General features: G+C 43.3%; 1 protein-coding gene across 5 annotated transcripts in view; it reads left to right on the forward strand.

Moving 5' to 3' along the window:
• The window catches only part of LOC102698037 (homeobox protein Dlx4b-like), a 156,946-nt gene that overhangs the window by 81,537 nt on the left and 62,445 nt on the right, over positions 1-12,964 (forward strand). For 4 of the 5 annotated variants that reach the window (XM_069185562.1, XM_069185565.1, XM_069185567.1 and 1 more), the window contains one exon: positions 9,103-9,163. The gene's annotated coding sequence lies outside the window, so the exon portion shown is untranslated. The remainder of the gene's footprint in view (positions 1-9,102; positions 9,164-12,964) is intronic. The other variant, XM_069185566.1, reaches the window with a different exon arrangement.

Below are 12,964 nucleotides of genomic sequence, written 5' to 3' on the forward strand. Positions count from 1 at the left end.
CGCCCCCCCCTTGCACGCAGTGTGGGGTGACTAGGGATTAGAAGACACAGGTGGGCTTCGATGTCTTTGAAATGCAGGCCCACCACACTGAGGCTTCACTCCAAGCCCCTGACCCCCGGGACCCCCCTACCACTGAGACTGGAGGGGGGTCTCTGGGTTCAGGATCGAAAGGGGCGCGTTTTCTATTTATAGGGCCCACTGTCAACGTGGACACCTTGCGAGCTCTGGCCAAGGTTAGAGTTCATGCTCCGAAAATCGACGGTCTCCTTTGCCATCCTTAATTGGCTGTTTATTTTTAGTCTAAAAAGGCAACCTGAGCTATTTAAGGAAACTGCAGAGGTTGACTGTTAATTATAACAGAACTGACTGGCTTTTTTTTTAACCCCTCCCAATTGCAGCCAGATGTTCCCAGACAAGGGGGTCTGCTGCTTCCCACCTCTGCTATCTCTCACAAGTGTTGTGCTGTCTGCGTGTGTGTGTGGCTGGCCAGATGTGCATGGTAGGTTGACCTAAGTGGTCTCTCTCACTCCCCTTCTGGCTTTGTGTACCACCAAGCCACAGACATGGTTAGCGTGCAGGTTTAGTCTGAGTCCTCCAGATAGTATTTGTGGCTTATTTAATGTTCTTGTAACATGAAAGAAGAGGGGACTGAGTAAATAGCTCTGCTCTATTTCTCCTACAGTATTTTGTGAAAGAGGGGATGTTTGTCATAATGAAACATCCCGTAGTTAGTACCTTGCCTTGACAGACAGATTTTTCAACAGCTAAAATGGTCCGACAGTCAATTTTAAAATGCAAGGAAGAAAGAAACATTTAGAATGTGCTCTGTTTATTTCTTAATTTTTTCCTTAAATAGCCCTAATTTTGTAATGATCCGACCTTTGACCTGAACCGTCCTCTTTGTAGTCCATTGTTCTGAATGTAGTCCTTGATTAAAGGTGGCAGATCTCAAGCTGTTGCTCATTCCCCTCGTATAGTCTTAGGAAAAGACAAACATTTGCTGCTTTCAGCATCATATTTTAATAGCAGTTTCCAATAGAGAATTGTTTTGCATGTGAAATTCTTAACATAGGAAGCACACATGTATACAACTATTTACACAGATTATCTGTCCATCAGTTTTTCAAACCCTCCACTTGAAAGCCTGGAACTGTCTATCAGAACGAAGTAGGAACATGCAGACTTCCTGCTGCAGTCTTGAGGCCTAGCGAAGGTTCAGTAGCTTTAGGTACAGAAGCTGGACTGTCGAGGTCATAAATCCTTGCAAGCTGACGAGCCACAGATATGGCAGACGTCTCTGTGAGTTTCTCCCTTCACGATTTTGTTGTCAGCAATTTGACTCGATTGCATTATTGCTCTCCAGAGTGTTGGACTCGCTTGAATATCTCTCTGGACTGGCTCATGGGCTGTGTAATGAATGATTTGGTGGTGCTGGCGGGGGGGGGGGACAGAAGGGATAGTACAAGACCAGAATGATCACCCGAGCCATCGCTGGGGAATTTCAGATCGGTTTAGGTTAAACCGTTTAGGGGTGACTAAGTAATTGGTTGATTTGGACTTATTTTGTGGTCAGCAGCAGAGGCAGGTTGAAATAAAACAGTTAAGCCCGCCGAGTTCTGGGAGTGGACGGGTGCCTGATTGAGAAAGGAAGCAGGCCCGGGATTAGTGCTGGTGTGCTGCTGGGCTTATCTGTGGGGCTCTGTTTAGTCTAAGGAGGCATTAAGGGTGTTAATGTCACCTGGTCAGACAATTAAAAATCTACCCGCAGAAGCCAGGACAGGATGCAGACTCAGGTCAGCAGGGAAGTGTGTCCACATGGGTTTTCATTTCTGTCCATCATCGTTTCTGCCCGTCTTCATTTTTGTATATACCAAGCTCCCTGCGTGTCTGTGTATCGTCCCACCTTGTGTGTACTTGTGTTGTGTGATCTGATTTACTCTGTGTTTCAGATGCAGAAACGGAAACAGATCTATGAAATGTTGTGCTTTCTTTGTGATATTCGACATTTCATGGAATGTCGGTGAACTGTTGATCCAGTCTGGTCCTTGGAGGGGTAGGAGGTTCTGTGCAGTGGCCCATAGTCTGCCCAGCCTTGCTCTGGCTGAAGTCTGGTTGATGGAATCGAGTTTCTGTTGCAGCACCAAGCTCATTAGCACCACTGATGATTAATTTCCTAATTAAGTGCTTCGGATACTCTCTGCAATCAGTTTGTGCTTCATTCGGTGCCAAGGCAATAAAAATATGATTTGTCATCTCTGCCATCAAAGAGGACAGGGCAGTTGAGGTAGGGTTACTTGCTCAAACACACATCTTGGACTTGTTTCTCTCTGCTTGTCAGATAGCAGCAATACCTTGGACTGTTAGTTCAGCTATTACAAAATAAACCTCTGCACTTTGCAAAAATAAAACCGAACCAATCCTTTTGGAAACAGGGATGTTGTTCTTATGTGCAATTTTCTAGACATATTGGGTGCTGTGTTTTAAAGCTCAATCTAAGTAGCCCTGCAGCATATGCAGCTGGAATAGTGTGAGGAATGTCTGATGTATCTCATCACGTCTGACTTCAAAATCTTAACTTTTCGAAAAGTGTTTCAATCCCTTTTCTGCCCGTTGCCTATCCCTGTGGCTCCCCAGTAATCAGAGAAGGAATCTTGACAGAATTATTTGATTACTATCTGGGGTAAGTAAGACAAGATAAATGTGTTTTAGCACAGAGCTCATTACTAGAGGTCTCCTTGTGTGTTGACTTTATTTTACGTCACACTTTTAAAGGAAATTATCTCACGGTGCTATAGTTGTCAGGTTATTTCCGGTATGGAATTCAAAATTATTTTTCAGTTGAACTTTCAGTTAATGTTATTTATGATTAACTGTGTATCAAAGCAGTAGGTTGAATTCCTTTTTAAATGTTACTTGAGGAGCAGCATGGTGTGGTAGTGGTCAGCAAAGCCACCAATTAGGTGTTCGAATCTGGCCCACAGAGCCTTCTGTATGCAGGTTGCACTGGTTTCTACCTTCAAAGCCCATGCTAGCTGAACTGATGTTGCTGGAGTTTGCAGGTGTGTACCCTATGATGGACTGGCATCCTGTCCATCCTGTCCACTCCTGCTTCTGGGGTTGGGTTTGACATTGCTGTTCCAGGAATGAGCAGCTTTTGTGATGCTGGTTATACGGCGGTGATTTGAGGAAACTCATAAGCGCACGCCACTCTTTTGTTAATACCGACTGCCTCTATATGGAACCAGAGAGGAAATTTTGCTTTTCGGTAAAAAGCGACTTCTCTCTGTCAGTGAAAGGGAGAGAATTAAAAACCGATTGGGAGGCACTGAGGAACAGAGGAAGACACAGTAATGATAGTCATCTGCAGTGTAAACACTTCTAACGGAAGCGTGCTAAGCTTACAGTGTTCCCTCAACCCCCAATAACCTTCCCCCTCCTTCTTTCTGTCTATCTGTGCCTCTCTTAACATACACAAAAATACTTTATGATCTTTCAAAGCCTGAGTCATTCATTAACCCCTTTCTTGACAGCTTAATATAGGTGTTCCAAGCTGTCGTCCTTTGATTTCTGAGCTGATGGCCTGCTGAAGGCCTGTTATTACCCTGTCCCAGGCTGCAGTGGAAATCGCTGATGGAGCCCAGACTTCCCAGGGCCTGAGTGCCCCGCAGTCTCCACCCCACGATCCAGTGGGCCTCTCTGATCAGGACCGCCGCACGAAAACGGGACCTTTCAGTGACCGTCAAAGTACAACGTCACCCTTTTCTTGAAGCGGCACCAGGAAGAGAAGCAGTCTTGCTAAAGCAATTAGGTGACCCTAAACATACCCCCTACCAAAGCCCCCGACATCAGCAGGTAAAATAACTCTTTATGTTTTCATTTTCTCTCTTAGTCGTTTTGATCATTTTAAGAAAGTCCCAGTGAAAGAAAGGAGAGCAGTGTATTGGTTTCATCTGGAATGACGTTGGATGCCAATGACAATTACCGTGGCAAGCCTCATTTGAGCCCTTTATTTTTTATTAGTATAATGCCAAAGGAGCATTGTTTCCTTGTCTAGTAATATTTTTTTGCAAGTAGACTTTTTCCATGACTAATCACGTAAATTCGACAGTTACATTGGGGAGTAGGTGATCAGATTGGATAGCTTTCCAAAAGTTGTGCTTTTGAAGCTTTTTCAGTGAGTGAAAGATTGAGGGTCTCGTGTATGAAGCACAGGTCAGCACAGCTAGTCTGTGAGCACCTTATTAATCTACAGTGCATTTGAATAAAAGACAAGGGAATCAAGCTATGCTGTCTGCACACCAGAGCTGTTTCCAATATTAAAATGGCCCAGGGAGACCCAATAGTTCAGCATAATGACTATTATTATATAAGACATTCTTATAAGCATGTTATGCATGGCCTTCTTATTCATTATGGAGGTGATGTTTCCTAGGCTCGTAATTGTCCAGCTAGGATCAGCAAAAAAAAGTGAATTTCCAGTGTCCCTGCAGTCAGTGTCGCCACTGGTGAAGAAAGACGAGTGTGGCCAGCAGCCTGTGTGTAGTAACCAAGGCTCCTTGTCCTCCAAAGCAGCATATTCTGCCTATTCATTTTTACTTCTTTGCACTTGGCATTGCTTCACTATGAGATAATAAAACTGTCATGATGTCATTATTAACATCCCCACTGAGAGTTCTGCGGGCCCCTTGCCTGAGACCAAGCAGAGCCTTGCCTCAGGTCTGTTCCAGTCCGGTCTCAGAGTGGGGGTGTTTATTTCTCTTTCTCTTAGAGTTTTTTTTATAAGCAGCTTGAATGGATTACCATTTGCCATTGGCCAATAACCATTTCTGAAAAATTCATAATGCTGTTTATACTGAAAATTGCAAATGCACAGTTATAAACCATTTGCTAAGGAGGCCAGTATAAAATTCTTGATCTTAGAATTTGAAATAAAAAATGATGAACACCTTAAGATTTGACAGACACAGGACACTGCCAGCCTCTTTCTCATTCAAGCCTTTGCCCAGCCTGATGTCATAAAGACATAAACTGTGTTACTCAAGAAAGAACGAGATTGATTTGATCAATAGTTTACTTTATCATTTGTCAATGGTTCTATTCCTCAGTACAAAACCACTCTCCAGTTGAAATTGAACAAACTGATGGAGCTGCCTGACAATCCATATGAAAAGATTGTGTCACAGTTTTCCGATATTATTTCTGAGCTAGAGGCCAAAACATTAATATAAGAGTATTAAGGTCACATTATTTTCAATCCCTTTTGGTTTTGTAGACATAAAAGTTGCTTAGTGGCAGACTGGAATATTTACACTAATCAGAGTAAAAAGGTTCATTGTGGAAATTTAGTATAATGTTGCTGTTGCTGTAACTGTGTTTTGTGCATGACACAATAAATCACTCTGGGTTCGTTACTCAGAACAATGTGGGGTGTATGGTTTTGTGTTCTTATCCAGCAGCACATGCACCAAAAATATTAAGAAAAAATGAAGTACGAGGATAAGATAACCTCTGAGTGTGGACCTCGCTATAAACGCATCTGGTAACACTTCACAGTAATTACGCTTAAACCCTGACGATCTGAAGTTAAATACCAACTGTTTTTTTTCCTTTTTGCTGGAATTTTGTGCGATTTTCTTTCTCTCTCCACGCTACCAGATTTCTTCTTGTTCTTCTAGTGTTCACCCAGCGTCTGAGACCAAGCGCTTTCAGTTGTATTTTTTGTCATTCAAAGTGTACTTGTGAACATAGATGAATATCTAGGAGTACGTATTGTAAAAACAGTCAGTGGTAGTTTTACCTGTCTGCAATGGCGGAGTTTGTTTTGACTTCTCGGTGTGGTATTTTGACGTGGTAAAAGGTGACCCGTCCTAAGGTCGGTCCTGGATCACATCTGAAAATCCAGAAGAAGATTCTGAAATCAAAAACAATCGTTTCCAACAACAGCAACTGTGTTTTACTGCTGCAAGTAACACAACTCTCACAGCTTCAAGGCGTTATTGTTGACAAAAGCTTTTATGGTTTTTGTCCACGGTTTTGATTTTCATTGTTCTTTGAGCTTTAAGCATCTGATAGTTTTGGGGTTGGGGGGTGGGGTTATAACCCAGTCTGCACTTTTCATTCTTTGTAGTCTCTGACTTGCTTAGTTTGCTCTCCAGTAATTCTTCGGTGATGCTTTTTATTGTGTTTTTTTTTTTTAATTGAGCAATATCCATCATTGAAGTAAATGAAACACCCAGAACACCAGACACTTCTTTACACATAGGGTTGTGGGAGCATGAAACAAGCTACCCAACCAAGTCGTTGAAGCTGATATCCTGGCTTCTTCCTACGAATGGCGAGATGAGAATCCTCGGATCAGTTAGCCACCAAATTAACTGGAAGGGGTGAATGGCCTCCTCTAGTTTGTAACCTTTCTTATGTTGTAAGCAGAATTCTGCTTGTAGCATACATCTCTGTAGCAGTTGCGATTTCTGTACAGTTGTGTTATATCTTCTGTAAGCAGAAATCCCCTTTATCCTGGTTCTCAGCAGCTCTGTTCGCACTGTCACAATGCAGAGAGGGCATGTCTGTCAGAAGGACCCTGCACGGGAGCACCCAGCAGTGCAGCAGTTCGGTGCTGACAGGGGTGAACCTCCCTCTGAGATTTCTAAGAATGCTGATGGCCACCGTGCAGGCAGACTCCAGTCTTTACCTCCCCCCTCGCCATCAATCCACAAGCTCTTGGGGAGCAGCAGGGCAGGAGACTGGGGGGGGGGGGGGGGCATGCTTTCTGTGGCAGCAGCAAGCTGGGGCATCCTGCGGGGCATAGACACCCACAGCGCTACACTTGATTATAGTGCGTAATTAAACACAGCTCACTCCTTTCTTGGAATCTTTAATTTCTGGCCTTTATTCGCCTCTCACAAGAAGTTAAACGCTGAAAGGGCGCATTGAGCCTGGGACCACCGGGCTGTGTCCGGACACAGCCGGTCAGCTTGCAAACCTCCGGAATAAACAACCAGCACTGCTGAGCGGGGATGGTAAATACAGCCTTGTTTGAAAGGTGCTTGTGGAGGCCTGATACAGAGAGAAGCAGCCCTTCTCGTGGTAAACCTGAAGTTAAAGAGAGGGGAGAGGGCAGTGTGGGGGGTTTCTACAGGAAAACTGGAAAATGTCAAGCATCATTAATTGACACTGTCGCGTAGTTGCATGAGAGCAATACACACTGCATTGAAGGCACAAGAAGTGTTTACCTACCAGATAGTCACATTGCATGAAAATGGATCTCGCCTAAGTTCCGATGTGTTAACATGCAGGTTTGCAATGTGATGGCAAATTAGGAAATGAAATTCACTATCTGGATATTTCTCTTGTTATTTCAAAACATTTTAAAGAAATACAATTTTTCCTTTGACGTTTCCTTTCTTAAAGCTGCAATCGTGTAATCCCCTCCTCTTCAGTAGTCTTCCTGGGCAGGGAAAGATGCGTTTTTTCACATTGAAAACTAGAGAGGCGTCAATTGTTTGATCGTTTCGTATTCTCACGGGCTCCGAGCATTGTCTGCTTCTTTAAACCTAAGCCAACGTCCTCATAAAGTTCTAACAACTCGTGAGTATCACTCTTTTTTGATTATTCCCTCCCCAAACACAGGCCCTAAATCTCCCGTCACAGGTCAGCTGTAACTGTACATAGGAAAATCTTGCTAACCGCACAGAATGACAGTATGGGAAGGCACACAAAGCCGAAACAAACAGAGCCGGCAGGTTGAGCAATCTCTGTAGATCAAACAGGCTCCCGTTTGCCGCTGGCCAGGAGGTGCCTCATCCTGCGTTTGAGCTGATTTCGATGCAGAGCAATAAATAATTGTTCAAAAAGAAAGGAGGTGGTGGTTGGGGAGAGTCTGGCTCAATTCCTGAATTTTCTTAAGAATCCTGTTTTTTTCACTGCAGGGACATGTTGCGGTGGAGAACATACTGTAAGTTCATGCAATCAGACGAACAAATCAAATCCTGCATATTTGAATTTAATTAGCATGTGATAAAATATGTTTCCTGGAATGTCATGACCTATACAGCTGAAGTCAAACATGAAATGTCTTCTCTGCGCTTGTTGTTGTTTTTTTTATTTAAATGACATTTTTAAAGCATCTGTATATTTTAACTTACATATGTTTAACTTAAATTGAGATCTGAAGAAGTGATTTAAAATTCATATTATAATTCTGCTAATTTCCTTCCGTTCAAGGCCTTTCTGTAAGTTTTTTCTAATTTTAATAGTTTTAATAATTTAATTTTATAATTCTCTGATCAATTAGGAACCAGCTACCAAATAAGCAAGTTGGGCAGGATATGTTAAACTGGTATTTGAGAGCCAGTGTTTCCCAGTTCATCTATTAACAACCTACTGTAGATCAACACATTCGTGGCTTAATTGGATCAATTTACCTAGTGCATAAAAGATGCATGCACGTCCATACTCCATACACCACGGTGCAGAGGTTCTGTGGCTCAGGATCTGCACCTGTGGCTTGAAGTTTGCCGGTTTGTATCCCGCAGCCAGCAGAGGAATCCTACTCCATTGGGCCCCTGAGCAAGGCCCTTAACCCCAACTACTCCAGGGGCGCCGTACAACAGCTGACCCTGCGCTCTGACCCCCAGCTTCTTCTCTATCTGTGTGTCTCATGGAGAGCAAGTTGGGGTATGCGAAAAGACAAATTCCTAATGCAAGAAATTGTATATGGCCAGTAAAGTGATGTTATCTATCTTATCTTATCCTTATGCACTAGTAATATGGAAATGAATGTTTTTTTGCATTTAAACGCATTATGTGACCATAAGCTATTCTCCTGACTTGGAATATAGAGTAATATCTGCCTTTATGAAAACATTGCATCATAGAGTCTCTAGAACCATTGGGATTCCACCTGTAAGTTGTTTTGTGTGCAAAATACTTTTAAACAAGTTTGAAAAGTTTAAACCTTTTCTGTGTTTAAAGGAGTCTGATTCTCTGATTCTCTGATGATGATGATGATGATGATAATTCTACACACCGCTGTGTTTCTGTGAGAATACTCTTCATCGAGGAAGGTGACTTAGTGTTGTTTTGCTCTGGTTCTCTTGGCAGCAGGACGCCATGCAGCTCAGGAATCCTCCCTGCTCTTCTGATCACAGCAGGATGGCCATAGGTAGGCTTGCACCCCGCCTCTGCCCCTCACCAGATCATCAAAGCCCCGCACTGTCTTCTTTTCATTGCTGCAGGGTTAGTCACCGCTCCGCAAGCCCAGCAATCCCAAGAGTGGCCATCCACTGTAAAAACAGCAATGAGATCCGTGTTGAAACAGAGCTGGCTCTGTGCACTGGTGCCATTCATGAAACCCCCAAGCCAGAGCTTTGGTCTGTTGTGACTTGATAAGTGTGTTACTGGGGCCTATTGTTCTAGAAAAACAAGTAAGGCTTTCTAGTTTAATGTTTCCAATAAATATATTTGAAATGTACTTTCAGTGTCCTCAGACCCTCAAAATTGTAGAGATGGAGTGAGCAGCCAGCTTGTGTTGTGTGTTGGGCTGCAAGTAGTACATGCTGTTGTTGTCAGGTATAGGGTGCACACGCTGTCTCCAGTAATTATTCTTGCACCGCGCCTGTGAGTGCTTACTGGTGCACCTGCAGTGAGGATGTGAACTGTAAAATGATGATGGAAAATGATGATGGAAAAAAATCGTTTTGTCTCCATTCTTCCTGGAGTGTCTTCAAAAGCTTAGCAGTTCCTGCAACACTTGAACAACTTCATATGCTTTATGCTTTAGAGAGCATCTATGTGTTAAAGCTTAATTAAGATCAGTATTCTCCGCGAATGTTTTAAATTTAAACTTTAAAATGACCTGTTATCATCAGTCGTTGCTGTGGAGCTTTTCCGATCTCCCCCTTGTGTGTTCAGCGGCTATCTGCAGGGCCCTGTACAGGTGTCGCCCGCCCCACCTGCTTCCAGGCACAAGGGGACGCATCGGTGCATCACTACGGCAGGCTTTGCCAAACTGCACATCAACCTGCTGAACTCGATACGTGTTCACATGACTGACCTACTTAAGCACTGCCTGATTTCTCCTTGGGTGAGCCTTGCCTGTTGCCTCAGAATGAATAGTCTCAGAATGAAACCCATTTGGGCCTAAAACATTTCTCAGACTGTAAAACAGATAACAGTTCATTGGTGTTGAATGTAGACCACAGAGACCCAGAATGTAATCTTGAAGAAATAAAAGAATAAGTCAAATCGCAGTCAAATAAGTCAAATGAAAGAGGATGTTGTAACCATACCAGGACTTCATTCACATTAGTTTTAAGAGCAGTGCTATGCTAGTATTGGAATTAAACATTAGTATTAATAGTAGCTTTATTAATGTAGGCATCTATCTTTTACATGCAGGTCCAGAGATTGGGATTCATAAAAAAGACATAACCCAGCCTTTCACATGGCTTAATCTGACATACAGTCAATACCTTCACCGTGAAACTAATTAAGGAAATAGAGTAAAACTTCACAGTGCTCTGGGTTGGAAATGCTGCCTTAATTGAGATAGCACATGGTGATTTTTCATCCCCTCCTGAAGACTGACTGCCTCAGCTCTCTCTTTCCATGCTGGCTGACTGTCGGGCAGTCCCTGGCCTGACCTGGCCTGGCCTGGCAGTGACCTCTCCCTGGCCAGCTTGCGGGGCTCCTGTTTTCCCTGGCAGTCGAGCCCTGCCGCCCTGGGCCTGGCACACTGCAGACCACTGGTGAGGTGTAGCGTTTCCTCCTGTTTACTCCGTTGCCAGGGAGACCGCAGTGCAAGAGCATTTCACACGAGCTGACAGGCAGCACATGTGCACAAAACAGTCGTAAACAAACAGCGAAGCAACCTGCCCGCTTTTTCAGTGTTGTCTAAAATGCACGGCACATTTGTGCATTTTTTCTTATTTTCTCAGTATTTCCTTTGTATATGGCTAGATGGGGAAACAGTGGGATGAAATTATATTTCTGTACATATTTCTCATATGCCTCCCCCCTTGTGACCTCTCACTTGTGAAGCCAGACTTCCTCTGAAAGAGAGCAGATTGGGAGAAGAGAGCATGATGGTCTGTCTCTCCAGTCAAAGACGTCACTGTGATTTAAACTTCCCCTGGACCTTCTGAAGAGCTCAGTTTTGCTCCACAGACTCATTGAACACTTTTACAAGTGCTAACCTGTAAGTGAAAGAGTGTCAAATGGGGAAAAGACCAAATTAAAAATAATATAGTTTTTATTTAAATATTAAGTTGACACTTGAAAATTGAGATTAAATGTTTTCTAATGGCAAAATGCTTTGAAACTTTCCCATGAATCTTCACGTCAAGTTTTGTTAAAATACTTATTCATTTGGCTTGTTTTCTTTCGACTTTACCTTGCCCTCTATTATTTGTTTTAACTTAAAGTTTATTGTAGACAGTCAAATGAATCCTGTCCTTCCCTTGTAGATCCAGAACATCTGGTGTCCCGAGATGTCCGTCCACCTCTCTCAAGAGCCTGATAAAATAGGCAAAAAACAAATATTAATGAGTGAGGAAAAGAACGGCTCTGCTTGCCTTTCACTGTTCATATCTATTGCATGATTTACTGGTCTGAAAGCAGTAGCTGCGGACCTCTCCAGCTTTGTTTTTTTTTTTTAATTTCTGGATGAATGGTGCGGAAACGTCTCAGAAATCCGGCTTTTCTGAAAAGGAGGCCCTCTTGTCAGTTGCTGTTGCCATCCTGCTGTTGATAATTGACAGACCCAGGAGCCTGTATCCTACTCTTCACGTTTCCTATCATTACCCGCCCACTCGACACAATACGAGTGCTCGGGCCTGCATGTCTTCACCTGCAAATCGGTTCTGACACTACAAAGACCTCGATCTGGATTCGTGATAAATGGGCTTCATGTTCTTGCTCACAGCAGGTGCATATTTCTGTTTCTGGCATTTCGTGGTGGACATTCTTCTTGTGATTCTTTGTCGAACACCCCCCACACACACACACCACCTTTAGCCCTTCCTTGGCTGTGAGCCTTGATCCTGATTGAGCCGAAGCATTTTCCTGATTGAATTGTATCGCAGGAAAAAGACAGGGGGCACACTCTCGTGGTGAGTTGGCTCGCTCTTTCATATTAATTATACGTCTGCAATTGTATTAAAAGCTTCTCAAAATAGGCATAGGCTTTTTTTAGATGCATTTGTGAGATGTTTTTAAACATTTACCTAAAACCTTTAATATTTTATTAATATATATATATTAATATTTATATTCAATATTTTATTCTCAATTCAGCTGTTAAAAGACAATGTTTATTGCAATATACTGTAATAACAGTGGACGACCAAGCCCCCTGAGAGTCAAGAGCTTGATCTCTGGAGTTTTCATTCATTTGATTTCTTTGGTCAATATGACCATCCAGTCTATGACTACTAGTGATTAATAATTCCTTATGCTCACATAAAGCTTTTCTGGACACTCCACTCAAAGAGCTTTATACAGTAGGTAATGGGGACTCCTCTTCTCCCCCTCTACTAGCACCTCTTCCAGCAGCAGCCTCAGCTTTCCCAGGAGTCTTCCATCCAGGTACTGACCAGGCTCACACCTGCTGAGCTTCAGTGGGCTCCCAGTTGTGAGTTGCAGGGCGATTAAGGTGCTGGCACCTTGATTGTAAGGTGCTTTGAACTCCTGTAGCCCTGAAGACCTCAAGTCCTTGCCACCATACGGCTGCTTCATCCCTTTTTCAGAGGCATTGACACTCACAGCGGCGTTTCAAACCTACAAAAGCAGACATCCAAAGACAAGGCAGCTCAGCCATCTCTCCGGCAGTGAGGCAAGAGATAGCACAAAAGCAGGTGTTTTGTTTTACCTGCTTTTTTATTAAACGGGATCCATCCCACAAGGACGTGTCACTCATGGGGTCGAGCCAGAATCATAGCAACAGGTATGAGTATAAAGGCCCATC

The sequence above is a fragment of the Lepisosteus oculatus genome, chromosome 28 (assembly GCF_040954835.1).
Source record: "Lepisosteus oculatus isolate fLepOcu1 chromosome 28, fLepOcu1.hap2, whole genome shotgun sequence".
Taxonomy (NCBI): domain Eukaryota; kingdom Metazoa; phylum Chordata; class Actinopteri; order Semionotiformes; family Lepisosteidae; genus Lepisosteus; species Lepisosteus oculatus.